General features: G+C 48.5%; 1 protein-coding gene across 2 annotated transcripts in view; it reads left to right on the top strand.

Annotated features, from left to right (window-relative positions):
- The window catches only part of VPS13D (vacuolar protein sorting 13 homolog D), a 2,979,414-nt gene that overhangs the window by 1,475,821 nt on the left and 1,484,702 nt on the right, over positions 1-18,891 (top strand). The window lies entirely within an intron of this gene.

The following is an 18,891-nucleotide window of genomic DNA, read 5'->3' as shown; positions in this document are numbered from 1 at the left end:
AGACCTGTAAAAAGATGCTGCAGGCGACCAGGAGAGAAGTGCCCGGTTGGATCCGAGGGCCGATCAAGGATGAAGAGTACCTGAAAGCAGAGGGGACAGAGTCTGGGTCACTAGCCAGTGACCAGGAAGGAACCAGGCGATGTCGCGAAGCAATCAGGTGATGTCGTGAAGCTTGACTCTGCAGCCACGTGGACCAGGAGGCGTCGATGACGACCAGGAGCTGGATACGGACTGTCCGACAAAGGATCTCGCTCTTGGCGGCGTCGGCTTCCGGATTGGAGTCAACAGGCCTTGGCAAATGCAACCCACGCAGGAATCGAAAATTCGCTTTGAGTTAGACCAACAAGGTCGAGGGGCTTCTCCTTTGCAGGGAAGCAGGGGCCCACCTGGAGCAACCAGGCAGGTGGTTCAAATTCAAAGATTCGTCGTCACAGAGGCCACTGGCCAACGGGCAAGTAACCGGACAGACGCGTCGAGCACAAAAACACTAGCAGGCCCCACGCAGCACTCGTGGAGTGTGGAGGGCTGTGCGTCGGTGCAGAAGGTGCTCGGGGCTGGGGCTTCTCAATCCCCAATGCACAACTTCGAGGGTGCCTCAGAAGCTGTACAAGTAGCAAAGAGCAGGTTATTCAAGATGGCCGGTCCCACGTCTCTCGTCGCCTCCACGGGCCTCAGCTTTGCTGTGGCTGTGGATTGAGGTTAAAGAAGTCTGGAAGTCTGGCTCTTGTCGGACTCTGTGCTCGGGCTCCGGCGGGAGCATCGACAAAGTAAACCGCAGTTCGCTGGATGGTGCCTGTTTGCACAGGGTGGTCACTCCTTGACCACAAGGGAGATTCTTCAGTCTTCTAGTTGCAATAGAATGTCGAAGGTCCAGAGTTTCGTTTCAAGTTTCAGTTCAGGATTAATCTTAAGTCTCTTGACTCAGCTCCTACCTATATACCAATCTGAGGGGCTGGATTACCTGCTAGGTCCCTCCTATGGGTGGGACCAGGGAAGGGGTGTGAGAAGTTGGCCTGATATATGATGCTCACTAGTTCTAGTGATCACCTTGTATCAGTCTAAACAACCCTTATGGTGATTGGTTGTAAGTCAACCTTATAGACCAGCTATCCTAATGGTAGCATGGACAAAGCAGTCTTAGGCTAAACTCTTTTGGCATGTGAAGCCAGCTGTTTTACCACAATATAACCCCTTGAATACCAGATGAAAGGACACCACACAGGTTGTTAGGAAAATAAACAGTATATTTATTAATAACAACACCTCTGAACTCTTTATGAGGTCAGAGGGCTAAGCACATGACAATCTCTTACGAAAAATACTACAAGTTGCACAAAATTACAATGGTGCCCTAGGGGCACGACAAACCATATACTAAGTAAGTGGAATGTGAAAGTCGATAAAAGGAATGGAGCTGTCCAGAGGCTGTAGGGTCGATGGGACCACGCTACACTAACTTCAGGTAAGTAATAGGAGGCCCACGGAACGCGTGTGCAGAGTGTGAACTCACACGCGAGATGCGTAACAACGTCTAGGGACAGTACAGTTCAAGTTAAAGGTGAGTACGGACAATCCTGACTAGGTAGGACAACAACGACTGTGGAACTGGACACTAGGACAGTTAAACTACCCTTGAGCACCGAAATGCTCTTGCTACCTCACCCACGGACGTCGGGTGCACAGGTGTCAAAGTGCGTCGGGTTCTCGCGTTGAAGTCTATGGAGCCTGAAAGAAAAGATGCTGCAGGCGACCAGGAGGAAGATGTCTGGTGCAATCCAAGGGTGTATTGGTGAAGAAGGAGACCTGAAAGCAGAGGGGACAGTGTTCAAAGTCACTAGCCAGTGACCGGTGTGGAACCAGGAAGGAACCAGATGCTGTCGTCGCGATCAGGTGAAGAGTGGACACTTGACTCTGCAGCCACGTGGCCAGGAGGTGTCTCCGACGACCAGGATGGAGGCACGAGCTGTCCCACGCAGGCTCTCGCTGTCGGCGGTGTTGGATCCGGGATTGGAGTCAACAGGCCTTGGCAAAGGCAACCCACGCGGTGAGTGAAGAAAGCGTCTGGTGCGGACTAGGAGAGACCGGGGTGCCCCTCTTTTGGAAGGGAGAAAGGGCCAGTCTGGAGCAACCAGACCAGCAGTTAAGATTCAAAGGTTCGTCGTCTAGGAGGCCACTAGCCAGCCGGCAAGTGACCAGACAACGCGTCGAGCAGCAAACAAGCAGAAGGGCCCCACGCAGATCTCATGGATGCTGGAGGGCTGATCTTCGGTGCAGGGGCTGCTCGGGGCTGGGGCTTCTCAGTCCCCAAAGCACTTGGTCGAGTTTACCTCGGGAGTCGTGCTGGAAGCGAAGTGCAGGTTCGTTCAAGATGGCCGGTCCCACGTGTCTCGTCGCACCCACGGGTCTCAGCTTTGCTGCAGATGTGAGTTGAGGTCGGAGAGGTCTGGGAATCCGGGTCTCGTCGGGCTCTGAAGTCTGGATCCTCGAGGGAAGACGACAAAGTGAAGCCGCTGGACGCTTGATGCTGCCTGCAGTTGCAGGGTGGACACTCCTTGCCCACAAGGGAGATTCTTCAGTCTTCTGTGGAGCAGAACGTCGAAGGCCAGAGCTTCTTCTTGTTGAATAGTTCAGGATAATCTAATTTGGAATGGGACCAGTCCTACCTTTATTCTCCTAAAGGGGGCTGCACTACTGACTAGGTCCCTCCCCTGGGTGGGACCAGGAAGGGGGGTGGTTACACCCCCTATCCTTTGTCCGGTTTCCCGCCAGAGCTGGGGCTGGGATGCCCCAGCAACTGGTTTGAACCGGTGTAAGCACAGGGCACCTTGTGTGCCCCAGGCATGTCTCATTCCTTTCAGGCCTATCCTCCCCAATACACAAAGTCCTGTCTGGGGTGGTGCTAGCACCTCCCAAGGCAGGAAACCCTTTGTCCAAGCCACCCTCGCTGGAAGGACTCCCAGCAGCAGGAGGTCAGACTTGTGTCTGTGGTGGCAGCATCCATTTTGTGATGCTGAGGCTCGAGTTAACTTTAACCGTGGTTCACAGTTACATACATGTCGTGTCCCTCTAGAAGGGTGGAATGCTACCCCCGTCGCCAGAATTGGCGAGGGGGTAGTATTCCAAATCGTATGACACCTTACTCGACATGTTTTGATAATGTTATACCAGAGTTAGCATTTAACCGCGAGGTTGATAATGCACTTAAGAGTATATGGTATATCGTTATTATGGAACAGCTATTAGGACTTGGTTCCGCAAGCTGCAAACGGGCTCAGCTCATGCCAGAGCACCATCTCACATAATTCCAAGCACTCTGCCTTCAGGATTGATAAGGCCTTCCAGAGGAGTGACTGATAGGAATATATGTGTCCATTTTAGGGTTAGATATAGGTATACTATATCTACAGCAAAGGGTGTTTACACCACCTTGCCCCAGCTGTCATGCAGCCAGTTGTGTCAGATTTAAATGGCCAGCCAGGGGTGGCATTATTATTATAATTAAACTTGTAAAGCGCAACAGCTACCCGTAGGTTTCCCGACGCTAAATTGAAGAGGGTGAGGGGGAAGGTCACGATCGGGCTATTAGATGTTAAATAGCCAGGTTTTTACCTGCCTACGGAACCTGAGATAATTGGGTTCAGTACATATCTGAAAGGGAAGAGAATTCCAGAGCGAGGGGGCCAGCCAAGCAAATGAACGGCCACCCATTCTGGCTTTTTTGATTCTGGGAACAGAAAGTAAGTATTGATTAGAAGAACGTAAATTACGAGGAGGATGATATAGCTGTGCCAAATGGTTTAGGTAAGAGGGGGCTAGACCAGAGTTAATTTTATTGATGATACAGAGGGCCTTAAATTTTGTTCGGTTTTCAATTCGGAGCCAGTGCAGAGAGCGTATGGCATTGGAGGTAGAGGAGGTGTAAGATAATTTGCAGAGAAGTCGCGCTGCCATATTCTGGACTGTCTGCAACTTACACGTCACCTCTTTACTGGCTCCCAGAAGAAGGATGTTCCCGTAGTCCAGTCTAGAGGTAATAAGACCCTGGACCACAGTCTTCTGAGTGTCCAGGGGAAGCATCCAAATAATTTTTCGCAACCACTTGATGATGGTAATACAAGTGGATGGTGTTTTAACCACATGATTCTTCATGGATAATTGGTTGTCAAAAGTGACACCAAGGTTGCGAGCTGTTTTGGATGGAATAGGCAAAGGGCCCATTTGGGAAGGCCATTGCCGGGGTCCCCATAAGGTGGTGTTGTGACCGAACAAAAGAACCTCAGTTTTGCTCCCATTTAGTTGAAGTTTGTTATCCAACATCCAGGCTGCGATGTTACTCAGTCCTGTACAGAGGGAGGAGGAATCGGAAGGAGAGTCAGAGGAAAGGGAATAGATGACCTGGGTATCATCAGCGTACGAGTAAATAGTGAGCCCAGCTTGCTCTGCAATAGTAGCCAAGGTTCTAATGTACAAATTGAAAAGCAAGGGGCTCAAGATGGAACCTTGCGGTACACCGTACTCTGATGTGAAAGTTTGAGAAGCAGAGGACATGGAGAAAACTTGAAATGTGCGATTTAATAAAAAGCTAACAAACCAGTTAAGAGCAGTGCCGATAATGCCTGATGATCTGAGGGCTTTGATAAGGATGGAATGGGAAACCGTATCAAATGCGGCACTCAGATCAAGAAAAATGAGTGCCACAGTTTCCCCTTTATCAACTCGGCACCTGATGTTTTCAGAAGCCCCTAGCAAAGTGGATTCAGTCGAGAAACCTCGTCTAAATCCAGATTGAGATGGGTGAAGTAGTCCACAAGCCTCAACATGGGTTGACAATTGGGAATTGATGTGTTTTTCCAGGATTTTGGAAAAAACTGGAAGAAGTGAAATTGGACGGAAATTTGAAGGGATACTAGGGTCTGCGTTGCATTTTTTTAGCAGGGGTACTACCATTGCATGTTTCCATGCGGCAGGTACTGATGCTGTTTTAAGGGAGGTGTTAAGAAGATCCATAATCAGTACCAATGAAGAATGGTCTAGTTTGTTTAGTATGTGGGGAGGGAGGGGGTCCAATGGAGAGCCAGATTTAATTCTGCAGATGATATCAGAGAGAGACGTGATGTTAAGTGGCTCCCAGGTGTCGATCAAAGAAGAAGAGGAACTGGTTTCTCGAGGAAGCCTGAAATCACAGGAGATCGTAGGTACAGGGGGGGTGGAAAGGGTAAATTGACCTAGGGTAGCAGGTAAGACCTCATACGTCAACTGTTCAGTGAGTGGGGTGGTGGCGGGTGGGTAGGGCGATGAAGGGGAAGGGACGGATTTCGCAAAATTAGAATAGATGGTATCTATTTTGGCTACAAAAAATGCAGCCAATGAATTACACTGTACAGTATTTAAGCTTGGCGGTTTGGGTTGACACAGAGCACCCGACAGACTCTGAACTACCTTGAAGAGAGCTTTAGGGCGATTTAGTGCTTCAAGAATGGTAGTATTTACATATTCAGCTTTGGCCATTTTACATAAAGAGTGGTATTTAAGTAGGGCATCTTTGTAAATTTGTTTTGAGCAAGGATCATATTTTACACGCCATTTGCGTTCAAGATTTTTGCAGATGTTTTTTTCTACTTTTAAGGCAGCTGTAAACCAGGGTGCGGGTGGATGATGAAGATTTTGCTTTTGCATGCGTTGGGGTAAGAATGCATCAGCGGCCATTGCTAGCCAGGAGTCAACAGCTGCAGCCGCTTCAGTACAGTTATCTTCCATGAGAGGTCTAAAGTTCTCAAGGCGAGAGTTGAACTCATTTATATCTAATTTGCTCCAATTTCTAGTTAGTCTAGATTGGGTAGATTTAGGGGGAACGTTGAGTAGGTGACCAATGGTAATGGTGAAAGTTATTTTGAAGTGATCCGACCATACGATCGGTAGTTGGGTCTCGCACTTGATAGTGTCTAAATTGGAGAGGATGGGGTCCAAAAGATGTCCTGCAGCATGCGTAGTGTTAAAACCTGAGTCGGGTCGGGGGCAATCGATATTTGCCCGGCGGTATTGCCTCTGTGACCCTCTAGTTATTTAATAAATGAAGAGGCAGGCGCTGGAGACTGGAAAGCAGGAAACAAGGTTTTTATTCTCTCCGGAGGAGAACACAACAAAACCGGCAGAAGGTATCGTTCTGAGGTGCTCTAGATACATTTCTGAGGCCTGGCCTCTTATACACTGTTTTATGACTTTATTGTAGATTACACATTCATGTTAAAGCTTTGATGTATGGAAAAGACATTCCCGGAAATCCCCTTTGGGCCCGTACCCACACACATTTACAGTTGAAGTCCCCACCCTAGTCACAACAGGTGATGAGTATCACGCAGCTGGATATTCCGCCGATTCACGGAATGTGGGGGGTTTGATCGGATCTCATGGAGTGGGGGCTTTGATCAACCCGGGGATCCTTTGATGGGGGAAGCTTTCTATTGTACGGGGAGGGGCAAGGAATGGTATCGGCAGAGCTGGGTGTCGGCCTGGGAACGGGGAAGACAAAACGGGCACACAGGGAAAAAGGGGGTTTGCATCTAAGGGCCGGAGATCATGAAAGGGAAGCAGGGAGGTGTCGCGCTGGGAACAGGATGAGGGCCTGGGGCAGAGCAGCGCCGAAGAGGGGTTTATGACTCAAGGCAGGTGCAAGCAGGGGGTGGTCAGCGTGCAGGCTTAGTGAAGGCGAAGGGCTATGCCAGGGGCCAGCGGCATGCAAAAGGGTTCGTTCTGATCGGGGCATCTTAAAAATGGCGGGCGCGCACGACAAAAGTGTGGCATCAGGGGAAGAGGCAAGATGGCGCAGATAATGTTCACCAAAACGTACTAATTTTCAACAGTCCTCCCTTTAACATATTCAAGACATCTTGCGGGTTCATTTTCTACTCGGTTCTATTGTGGTGGGCATGAGAAAGAAAAGTAGGAACCCTAGATGAAAAGAGTTGTAAACAATACATTTTAACATTTCTAGTTTTTAGGAGGTGGACCTATTTGATAAACTTTGGTCAATTTGTTTAGCAGGAAAGTCATAGGAATGCAATACAAAAACGATTCTGTAGCGAGAGCAGCAAGTATATTTCATACTGGTAGGTGATTACATATATATCAGGTTCGGATTGGAGCATGATCAATACAATGGCGGCTGGGAGAGAAATGAGGTCTAGCAGAAACGGCGATTGGGGATGTCAAATGTTCGAAGTTTAACGAGTTCTCATCATTCTTTGTTGCCTTTCGTTGGCGCTGTTGAGCACCGGCGGTGGAGCTACAAGTCCAGCTCTGTTCTAAGTTCTGCGTTGCAGGGCACGACCCTTTCCTCGCGTTTCTGGTCGGAAAGGTCCTTTTCGCCCTGTGTTCTTTGAGGTGATTGTCAGAAAGTTCAGATGGAAGAAGAGCGTACAAAACAGTCCATAGGGTAGGTCAGAGGAAAAGGGGGATGGAGCAAGGCCAAATTAGGAACAAACTAGGGGAACGAGAGACTTCAAATAGGCGGGCGTGTGACCGAATTCAGAGAGCGGGGACTTGTCGACAAACACTGGACATCGAGCAGGGGCATCAGGTCGACCCTTTCTTCTCATGTTGTCGAAAACAGTGCCTCGTCCTACAGCTCTTTTCTGTCGTGGTCTCGCCTTGGCTAATGTCGCAGGTGTTCCTTAGTCTGTAGTCAGGCCTCGTGCTCCCACATCCGGTCCTTCTCTCCTCCAACAGCAGTACCCTTAAACAAGTTTGAAAAGACAGTCTTTAGAGAATTTGCAGATGAAGATAATCAAAAAGTCTATTTCTCTCCCAGCTCCAGGCAAAGAATGAAAAATGCCCGTTATATTAGTGTTCACAACTGGCATATGAATGACCGGTGACGGGTCTGTTGGATTTACTATGACTTTCCTTTACAATTATTTATTACAGTCACGACAGTTCATCTGATGGTGACCCACCTTCGTGAGACGAACCTGGCAAAGATATGCCGTTCTCTAGAGTTTTACATTTACAAAGGGTACTGTGGGTCGTCAACATGGTACTACACAGGTATTTTGCTGAGAGACGAACATGGCTAAACATTTCCTTTCTATCGATGCATCCTGCTTTTCAACTACTACGGGGTTCATTTCGATGATTTCTTTTCCTTGGACTAGTCTGTTAACCTTGTAAAACATCATTCTGGATCCTACGTAACCTTTTACAGCCCGATTACTTAATTAGGAAGGACAGGGGTTTTATGGGAAACAACCAGGGACATAGGAAACTTGTGGTAAGGGCATAAATCGACCCATCTCTCACAACCGGAAATGAGGGGTAGTTTCATAATTCCAGTTTTTTGGGCGGCTGATACAGGGGAGGTAACAGGGGTGATCATTTTTCCGGTTTGGGTATTGTGACAATTCGGGGCGGGGAGGGTCGCGTATTCTGAGGTCCTTGTTTTATACCATAGGAGCCGTTGACATGTAGTTCCCTTATTTCGGGCCAGATTAGGGAACCTCTGTCGTCTTGCCTGTCCTTTCCCTTACGGCCCAACCTCGGTTCATTGACTTCTAGCGGAAAAGGAGAGGTAATGACGCGGCCTCAGGGTGATTGTATTAAAGACAAGTTTTTGTGCAAATACTGACGGTATTTGAAGCCAATTAGGTGGTGTGCTAGGGGTGGCAGTCTGCCAATTTCGGGGCTAATCACTCGGAAGAGTGGGAGTGCAAAAATAGAGAGAGAGAGAGAGAGAGAGAGAGAGAGAGAGAGAGAGAGAGAGAGAGGGAGAGAGAGAGAGAGAGCGCAACGGCAGGCTAAATAGTACACGTGCAACAGAGAGGGTGGCAGTGTATTCAAGAAAGGCTATTTAGTGCATTACACAGTAAAGGGCATTCACGGGTCTGCGTTAGAATCTTGTAATCATGCAGTTTGAGCATTAGACAGGGTAGAGGGGACGTGCCTTGAGAAAAAGGAAAGAAGAAAGGAGGTACCATTTTGTCGCACTTCTCGCATTCTCGGTCCTTCGACCAGTTGGGTCGACGCCTCAGTCACACACACACATTCCCTCATAGTTTCGCATCATACGTGACATGGGTTCATTCGTCCGGTCTGGTTTAAGGGTGATCACTTTTTATCAGGTTGTGCTAATTTTTCGGGTTTGTTCGATACGTGAGTAGTTTGCAGGCGTGCTTAGACACCACCTTGCGGCGCTAGTCCGCTTCGTGTATTAGACATGGCAAGACTTCAGATCTTCGCCACACCTCGGCTGTAATCTCTGATGTAACCTGCAGAGGGAGGGAAAAGGGGGGTGGGGGAGACCGCATTCGCGCATATTCAAATACATGGATTCATAAGTCCTTTACTTACCTCTTACTCGTCTTTCCTCCTCGGGGCAGGGTCCCCGGGGATATGGTTTCTGGAGTCGAGGGGGGGTAGTGTGTCCATATAGGTCGTGTGCGGGGAAACGTAAAAAGGAAACCAGAGGTGCTTAGTGCGAGGTATCTAGTCAAAGGATGTATCTCACTATCGGGATCCTTAAACCTCTTTCAACGCTGTGGCGTTCTAAGGTTCTTCGGTTCTTGGGTCAGCTCCGTTCCCTGATACTTTGGAACGTTGTACTTTATAACATTTACATTATTTCATTTCACCCTCCTTTTACATTCCCTCATTTACACCGTTCGTTTTACCCATCCTTGGAAGTCAAGGTCTTCCTCTACGCGAGAGTTCATGGGTCAGTCGCGTACGTTGAAGGCGGAGTGTCGTGTTGTCGATCCGATCCGTCCTCCAGGGCTGGGCAACCATCTTCTTTTAACCTTAAAGAGAGAGCAGAGTAGGGTGCACAGAAAAGAACTTTCCCACCGATCCCACATTTTTAAAATAAGGCATGCAATACCCGTCCATAGTTTCAAAAAAACTTTATTTTGCAAAATTATTTCAGCATGTGGATTATGAGGGTGCGGTCGTATTTGGCCGGTCGTGGTAATGGCTAAAGTGCGTACAGTGGGGGGTGTCGTTTGCAGCAATAAGAACATCGGAAAGTTTTACTCATTCATTTGTAAGAAACTAAAACGTCTATTAATTGGCTGGGGTTCGGGGGCATTTATTTTCATAATTTAGAAGCATAATCATAATAGTTGTAATCAGATTTCCTATATGCATACCGTACGTGTGCGTCGTAAATGAGGTTTACATCAGTTATAAAAATATAATACATTGTACATTTGTAATCAACATTTGTAACGGGGATCCTTTCATACTGTTCGTCGAGTGAGTTCTCCTTGTCTTTTCTAGCCAAGTGTACAAAGGATCATATAAAATCTCAGAACATCAAGTTTATATTAGTGCGAAGGAACACCACGAGGTGTTCGTGAGTTCCGATTGATACCAGCGCCATTTTGGGCGGGGCCGGTTCAGTCCGGAAGCAGCATCAGGGGGAAATGTTTCCCATTACTGGCAGTTTGGACCAGAGTCCTTTTCGGCAGTTCTAGAATTCATGCTAACAGAAGGAGTGGCAATGTCATGTTTGTTTCGTTGGCGATCAAGGCAGCCGTCCCTTACCGGAAGCCTGCAAAGGCCGAAGGTTCCGCCGGGGACCTTTGTAGGATCTTCAAGGCTGCGGAGATGCTGTCGGAGATGGGGGCTCGTGCTCCAGGGGGCAAATGTTCGAGTTATATTGCTGGTCAAAGTTACTCTAGTGGCCGGGGCCCGCCTTCCAGCGGACCCAGACGCCATTTTGAGGCCCTACAGGGGCCACTCTCGTCGAGTTTGCAAGAGTGGGAGAGATCCTTCGGAGTGAACGGAAGAGGTCCCTGTTGTGTGAAAGCGGGACGTTCAGCTGGGGTGCAGCTGTGATGCCCCCACCTGGGGGGGGGGGGGCGAGGGAGACTCGTTCGCATCGTCTCCTCCTCCCGGTGCACTCCATGCCGCTCCTTTTCATCGCCCCGCATGAAGGTCTCTCCACATCCGGTGTTCCCCAGGTCCTGTGCTCAGTGCTGTGGGAGTATGGCCACCTGTGGTGCGCATTCGGCGCGGCACGAGTATCAGTGCAGTCATTGCAGGTTCGGTGTTCCGAAAATATGGCCACCATTGCACGTTCGGTGCTGCGCAAGTACTGGGGTGCCACCATGGTGTGTTCGGTGCTGTGGAAGTATTGGCACCATCGCCTGACTGGGGGTGTTCGGCGTCGGGCCGGGGGCTGGGAGACCTCCTATCGGTGGAGGTGGGAGAGGCTCGTCCGCGTCGCCTCTCCCTCCCAGCCCAACTTGGACAAATTGTTGTGGAGGTACGTGCAGGACATCCCGCCGTCCAGAGCTGCTGCGGCTGTTACGGAAGGGAAAAGAAAGAGGTGCCTCGTTCTTCTCTGGACATGTGGCGGGACTACTTAAGTCTATCCAGGCCTGTTGCGGCTGGCTGAGGAGACATGTGGCGGGACTACCTACAACTGCCCAGGCTGCTGGCTCCTGCCTCTCCTCCGGCTCCCCCATACGTTAAGATTTCCTGACCAAGAGTTGGCGGCCGGGCCCGCCTTATATGGGTTGCCGTTGGTTGGGCGTAGCCGTAACCCTGCCCTACTTTGGAAGGTTCCAGAATGGGGGGGGGCGAATGTTCTGTTTGACTTTCATTTTCTACAGTTTACCGTTATTATTCCTTGTTTGTTGTGCTAAATTAAAAGTTCAAGTTCATTAATGGTCTACGGATTTTGTTTTACCATTTCTTTCTTTCCAGGTTGCTTTTATGCTAAGTTTCTGCTAACAGAGGTTGAGTAACACGGAAACACGTGTAGAGGGATGACGCAGATTTGTACATTACATACACACAAACTCAGACGGGGGACAGTACAAGTACGACATACAAAGACCCAAGACGAATATAAAACAGTTATTGGTCATAATTATCTCTTTCCGTCTGTGAATTTGAAACGAGGCTGGGTTCCCGTCTTGACGTTGCCCGACCTAGGAGAACTTGAGCATGCCGCTGAAATTGTCCTGGCGAAATCTGTGCCATCGGGCATAATCAAACGTGGTGGTTCTGTCTGGTCTGTCTATGTAAGTCGGGTTCTTCTTTGTCTCGCGCTTTTTCTCGTACTGCCGGTCTGTCGTTCCTGTCGGCCCTTTGCCTTTACTCACGCTCAGTAGAGTCGGGCATTGGACTTTCCAGTGTCCGACATACCTACAAAAAGCGCATTGGTCTGGCCCTAAGTCTGGTCGTCTTTTGCATAGTGTCGGGGGATAAGTTGTGGGTAGCGGTGTCCTGGGGTTGTCCTGTCGGTATATTTCTCTACTTGGTTTGTCCTCGTCTTTTCTCTGTCGTTGCATAGCCTCTCTGCGCCACATACCGAGACTGTCGAGCATAATTGGCGTTGTCTTATTATTTCGAAGGGCTATTTCTAACGTTTCTATTTTATCAAGGTCAAAGGATCCTGCCAGTGGCCACTGTTTGTCTTGACTCTCTTCGGTATACCTGTGCCACAATTTATTATAGGCTATGGTGACTAATCCATAGTTTATGAACATGTCCTTATTAGGGGTGCCTTCTAGTGGGGCTATATGGTCCACCTCTAATACACGGTCCGGGCTAAACAGGCTATTAATCAGTGGGGAGAAGACAGACATGACGGCTCGTAACGAGGGACTAAAAAGTCAGCACTGCCTATCTTATCACTAGGTGCAAAGACTGGACAGAATATTTCTATTCAACGTTGTTTGCAGGCAGTGAATACCTCATGGATCAAAAAATAACAAAAAGACCAATAAATAACAATGGGGAGAATGAGTAGGTCCGCAAAGATCTGCGTTACCTACCCTTTTCACTATCTGCAAAAAGGGTGGTCTCTTCCCTGTTTGCAGACAGGGAATCTCCAGGAAACAATAGTTTTGCGAACAACAGTTCAGTTTCAAGTAATTATTGAGTGGGGGAGAAAAAAATAAGCACGGCTGCTGCCCTACCTATCCTCCACTGCTTGCAAAGAGAGAGCCCGTTGTTTCTCCGTTTGTAGACAGTGAATCTCCAAATAAATAAAGAGCAATACTAGTATTTTTAAACGATCAAACAATCAAGCAATCATTTCGCAACTTGTCGTGATTACACGACCTTACCCGGACCATGTGGACAGTTTCTTGTCTTCCGAATCCAGCGCCCGATCGTCCTCTTTTTCTCGTATTTCTCACGGCACTCCTGATGGTCCCCAGTCAGGACCGTAGATCACTCGAGAGAGGTCTGTTCGGAACTAGTGAAGTTCGGATGATCGGCTGCCAGACGAGGGTCTATTGGGCAAGAGCTCTCCCGATCGTTGCAGTCGTTCACTCTGTCGTCGGGACCTCTCCCACTGGATCCACGAGTCGCTGATGGGCCCCACGCTTGGGACGCCAATTGTTAAAACCTGAGTCGGGTCGGGGGCAATCGATATTTGCCCGGCGGTATTGCCTCTGTGACCCTCTAGTTATTTAATAAATGAAGAGGCAGGCGCTGGAGACTGGAAAGCAGGAAACAAGGTTTTTATTCTCTCCGGAGGAGAACACAACAAAACCGGCAGAAGGTATCGTTCTGAGGTGCTCTAGATACATTTCTGAGGCCTGGCCTCTTATACACTGTTTTATGACTTTATTGTAGATTACACATTCATGTTAAAGCTTTGATGTATGGAAAAGACATTCCCGGAAATCCCCTTTGGGCCCGTACCCACACACATTTACAGTTGAAGTCCCCACCCTAGTCACAACAGGTGATGAGTATCACGCAGCTGGATATTCCGCCGATTCACGGAATGTGGGGGGTTTGATCGGATCTCATGGAGTGGGGGCTTTGTCAACCCGGGGATCCTTTGATGGGGGAAGCTTCCTATTGTACGGGGAGGGGCAAGGAATGGTATCGGCAGAGCTGGGTGTCGGCCTGGGAACGGGGAAGACAAAACGGGCACACAGGGAAAAAGGGGGTTTGCATCTAAGGGCCGGAGATCATGAAAGGGAAGCAGGGAGGTGTCGCGCTGGGAACAGGATGAGGGCCTGGGCAGAGCAGCGCCGAAGAGGGGTTTATGACTCAAGGCAGGTGCAAGCAGGGGGTGGTCAGCGTGCAGGCTTAGTGAAGGCGAAGGGCTATGCCAGGGGCCAGCGGCATGCAAAAGGGTTCGTTCTGATCGGGGCATCTTAAAAATGGCGGGCGCGCACGACAAAAGTGTGGCATCAGGGGAAGAGGCAAGATGGCGCAGATAATGTTCACCAAAACGTACTAATTTTCAACAGTAGGGCCTGAGTTATGTAGAGTGATATTTAATGCAGCTAGGTCCTGTAGAAGGTTTCTACTGATGGGGCAACAAGGATCATCTAGATGAAGGTTAAGATCGCCGAGAATTGAAAAATTGGTGGAGTTCTGGATAAAAGGTGCTATGAGCTCAGGAAGAGAGGTGGCCCAAAAGCTCGCTGGTCCGGGGGGACGATAAATGAGCAAACCAGAAAGGGTAAAATTGGGAGACAGCGAGAGCTTAAAGAGACCTGCCTCGCAGTTGGGAACTACAATGTCTTCCCATTTGCACGAATAGCGTCTATTATAGATAATGGCTATTCCACCGCCATCTTTCAACACTCTATTTTTCCCGACATAGGTGTAATTATCGGGAAGGGCTGCAGCAATATCTGGGCCAGAATGATCTTTCAGCCATGTCTCCGTGAGGAACAAAGCTGCAGGTTCCTCAGAGACCAGAAGGTCAAATATTTCCCTCTTGTGTTTTACTAGGGATCTGCAATTTAGGCTAATTAGAGTCCGAGTTATGAAAGTAACAGGAGATGAGGATTTGGAACAAGTGGGAGGAAAATCAGATAGGGCAATGTTAGTGAGGGAGGGGAGGGACGTAAGGGAGAGAAGACAAACTGAGCAGATGGAAGGGGCATGGAGCGGATTCAATGTAGAGCAAGAAGCACAAGGAGGTAACCTGAACTTAAGCAGAGTTTCCCTAGAGTAAGTGAGCAACAGACAGGGGGGTGACGGGCCGGGAGTCATAGCCCCTAGTCCCGGCCTGTCGCGGACGGGCGCAGACGGGCTTGCCTTAGGCGCGCCTTCGGCGCGCAAACTGCGCGCCCGCTGCGCTTCCTAAAGTTACACATTTATATATGTGCATGTGGGGGCGGGGGGGGCGTGGCCTAGAGTGGGCGTGGCCAGCCGCCTCAGTGGCGATGAGGGCGGGAAGAAGAGTAAGGTGGGTCCCCTAACAGCGCTGAGTCCGCTGTATGGCGCCAAAATGTCACAAGGAACAATAATTTTAAAAGCAGTTAGTTTAAAATCACAGTATAAGTACAAATAGTCCTTCTCCCGGCTTTCCGCCTCAGGATATTCAATCTAAGCGAAACGCTAGTAGTCAGCGTTTATAAGCTAGGAGGGCGGAGGGGGCGTGGCCTAGAGTGGGCGTGGCCAGCCGCCTCGGTGGCGATGAGGGCGGGAAGAAGAGTAAGGTGGGTCCCCTAACAGCGCTGAGTCCGCTGTATGGCGCCAAAATGTCACAAGGAACAATAATTTTAAAAGCAGTTAGTTTCAAATCACAGTATAAGTACAAATAGTCCTTCTCCCGGCTTTCCGCCTTAGGAGATTCAATCTAAGCGAAACGCTAGTAGTCAGCGTTTATAAGCTAGGAGGGCGGAGGGGGCGTGGCCTAGAGTGGGCGTGGCCAGCCGCCTCGGTGGCGATGAGGGCGGGAAGAAGAGTAAGGTGGGTCCCCTAACAGCGCTGAGTCCGCTGTACGGCGCCAAAATGTCACAAGGAACAATTATTTTAAAAGCAGTTAGTTTAAAATCACAGTATAAGTACAAATAGTCCTTCTCCCGGCTTTCCGCCTCAGGAGATTCAATCTCCTGAGGCGCCTGGTAGGCCCTGGGTACACCTATGCCCTGGGTACAGGGACTGATAAGGTGGCCCAGTACCAATTGGTAAATGCACCTTAAGTACATGGTTGTCAATTTAGAGAGAGAACAGCTAGGCTGTGGGTCTGATTAGCAGGCCCACAGCCAGGGAAAGTCGTAAACCAGTGAAGCAAAAAGCAAAAATCTGGGGTGACCATAGGATTGCAGACCCCACTCTCCTACAACCATAACATCGGCTCAGCAGTTGAACGAGTTGCAAGGTCGCTCCATCAACCAGCCTTATGCCTTGTTTTACCGAGACAAACTGATTTTTATGGACCCAAGCCTTCTTTTTCTTAAAGCAGTGACTCCTTTTAATGTCGTGCAAAACATCACCCTCCCAACATTCTTCACTTCACCTTAGCCTTTTAAGGAGGAGGAGAGTCTCCATCGGTTGGATCTGAAAAGAGCCCTAATTGTTTACATCGATCATACCAGTTAACACTGTATGAATGTTCGGCTCTTTATTGGATTCACTAAAGTGAAGAAGGGCCGGCACTGCAGAAGAAGACCATCTCTCGTTTGATTACTCTTCACATTAATATTAGCTATGCATTGGCAAAAAAATTGCCTCCAGGGGGATTGCTTGCTCATTTCACCAGAGCTAATGCTGCTACCAACAAAATGGCATGTGGATTGCCTGTTCTATACATTTGCCAGGCTGCTATGTGGTCATGTTATGTTATGTTATTCTTGCTTGTATAGCGCGCAAATCACCGGGGGGCATCTCGGCGCTTTTTTCTCAGTCGCAGTCACAAGAGGCATAGCAGGACAACTAGAACTGGTACAAGTGGGCTTTAAGATATTTCCTGAAAGATTGGTAGGAGGGGATGTCTCGAAGGGTCACAGGGAGACTATTCCAATACTTAGGGGCCAGTTAAGAGAAGGCCCTACCCCCAGTCCTACTTCGTTTGATACGAGGGACATGCAGAAGATGCTGCGAACTAGACCTCAGTGGGCGGTTGGGCGTGTATTTTTCCAGCTTTAGTTGAAGATACAGTGGTCCGCGGCCCTGGAGAGCCGTGAAGGTCAGGCAGCAAACTTTAAAAAAGGATCTTTGCTTCACTGGATGCCAGTGTAGGATTCTCAGTAGAGGCAAAGATGGAGTGCCCGCCGGTTGGTTCAGAACCAGCCTATCGGCCGTATTTTGAATGACCTGCAGTTTCCCTATGTGTGTTGCACCTACTTCAGCAAGCAGAGCGTTTCCATAATCCAGCCGGCTAATGATTGTTTCCTTAGTCAGCGTTCGATGTGTCATGGGGATAAAAGGAAGGATCTTCCGTAATAATTTCAATCTATAGAAACACGCCCCGGCTACCGAGGAAATGTGATTTTGCATTGTAAAGGTGTGGTTTAATTTGATGCCCATATTATTCACACTCTGAGATGGCAAAGGGCGCGAGCCTAGTTGTGCTGGCCACCAATCCGGGGACCAGGATTCCTCGGCTTTACCCAACAGTATGACTTCCGTCTTGCTCGGGTTCAATTGGAGGCAGTTATTGGCCATCCAATTTGCGATCTCCATCATACCAGTGCGAAAACGGAGTCTATCGGCTGCCACGTCTGGCCCGCAGTTGACCACCAGTTGGGTGTCATCGGCGTAAGACACCGTCATCACTCCAAACATTCAAAAAGCACTATTGTTTGGACAGCAAGGTCTGTCGAGATGTGCAACTTGACAGACCTCTTTCTGGCTGGTACTGCTTTGGTTTGCATTCAAAAGGTGAGGAATCTGGTGTTAGAAGTCTCTATCCGAAGAACAAGTTACTTACCTTGGTTACTCCAGTGCTAAATTTGAGCCGGTGGTTTCCGGTGCTCAGCACTGGCACTTAATCATCAACACTGGTGCTTAATCATCAACACTGGTGCTTTTCATGAGCACCAGTTAAGGACACTTTCACATTAATTTATGGTAAGCACTGAGAGATTAAGTGATTTGCCCAGAATTACAGGATGTTGAGCCGACGCCAAGACTCAATACTGGTTCCCCAGGTCTGAAGTCACAACTCTGGCCATTGCGCCACATCCTCTCCCCATTTTCATGGTTAGTAGTTGGTTCTGTTTTTAGGTGGCGCTAACAGGAGAAATGGGCTGGTGCAAGCTGCCTCCTGATGAGAACTTATTTTTTGTACAAATTAACCTCTGGGTAAATCATTTCTTCATCTCTATCTAACCACAAGTTCCTCGCAAACCTTTCCTTCCCCTTTTGTGAACTGGCTCATTCCCACCTAAAATATTCCCACTTTAGAGATTTGTCACTTGTCCAAGCCAGTCTGCGATTAGGCTCAACGTCTGATACATGGACATCCCTGAAAGCAACTGACTTCATTGTGCTTGGATTATGCCTATATACGACTCCACATGTAACTTCTGTAGTGGAAAAATGGCGATGCAGAGCCCCACGATGGCACCTACTGGTGCACTTAATATTTTCTTGATCCATTCTGATGCATGAGGGAGTACTCTAGATTTAAGGACTCAGCAGTTAGATGGAGTCTCTACCAGAAAATGCGATACAGAAGCGAGCATCTTGTTCTTTATTGATGTAGGTATGTAATATTTAGGACTTCTACAGCACAAATCTTGCTGTCAAACAACCATACACTTAACAGAGGTACAGGATGGGGAGGCTGGGTATTCAAAAGAGTATGCAAAAGGGATGGTGTTCTCTTCTAATTGGCTGAGTGCCAGTCCGAGTTTAATGGTTTTAAATCACAGTTGATGAGGTGATCCTTCAGGAGATGAATTTTCAGCTGGTTTCTGTAATGGAGAAAAAAAGAACCAGATTTCATCTGGGTGGGATTTTGTTCCATAGCCATGATACATACCCTGAGAAGGCTTTTTACCTGGATTTACCTTTTGTAATCTTCATTTTTAATATCCAGTCTAGCAAGGTTATGTCAATTATGTTTGTAGAGGTCGTAGACACCAAATACATCTCTTACAATTATGTTTGTAGAGCAGTTAATCTCCAGATAGACGTCATGACATTGTTAATGGCTATATGTGTTCCACTGACCTCCTGAAATAT

This window comes from Lissotriton helveticus, chromosome 5_1, assembly GCF_964261635.1.
Source record: "Lissotriton helveticus chromosome 5_1, aLisHel1.1, whole genome shotgun sequence".
Classification (NCBI taxonomy): domain Eukaryota; kingdom Metazoa; phylum Chordata; class Amphibia; order Caudata; family Salamandridae; genus Lissotriton; species Lissotriton helveticus.
The sequence above is the reverse complement of the archived record's forward strand: the minus strand, read 5'-3'. Positions and strand labels throughout refer to the sequence as shown.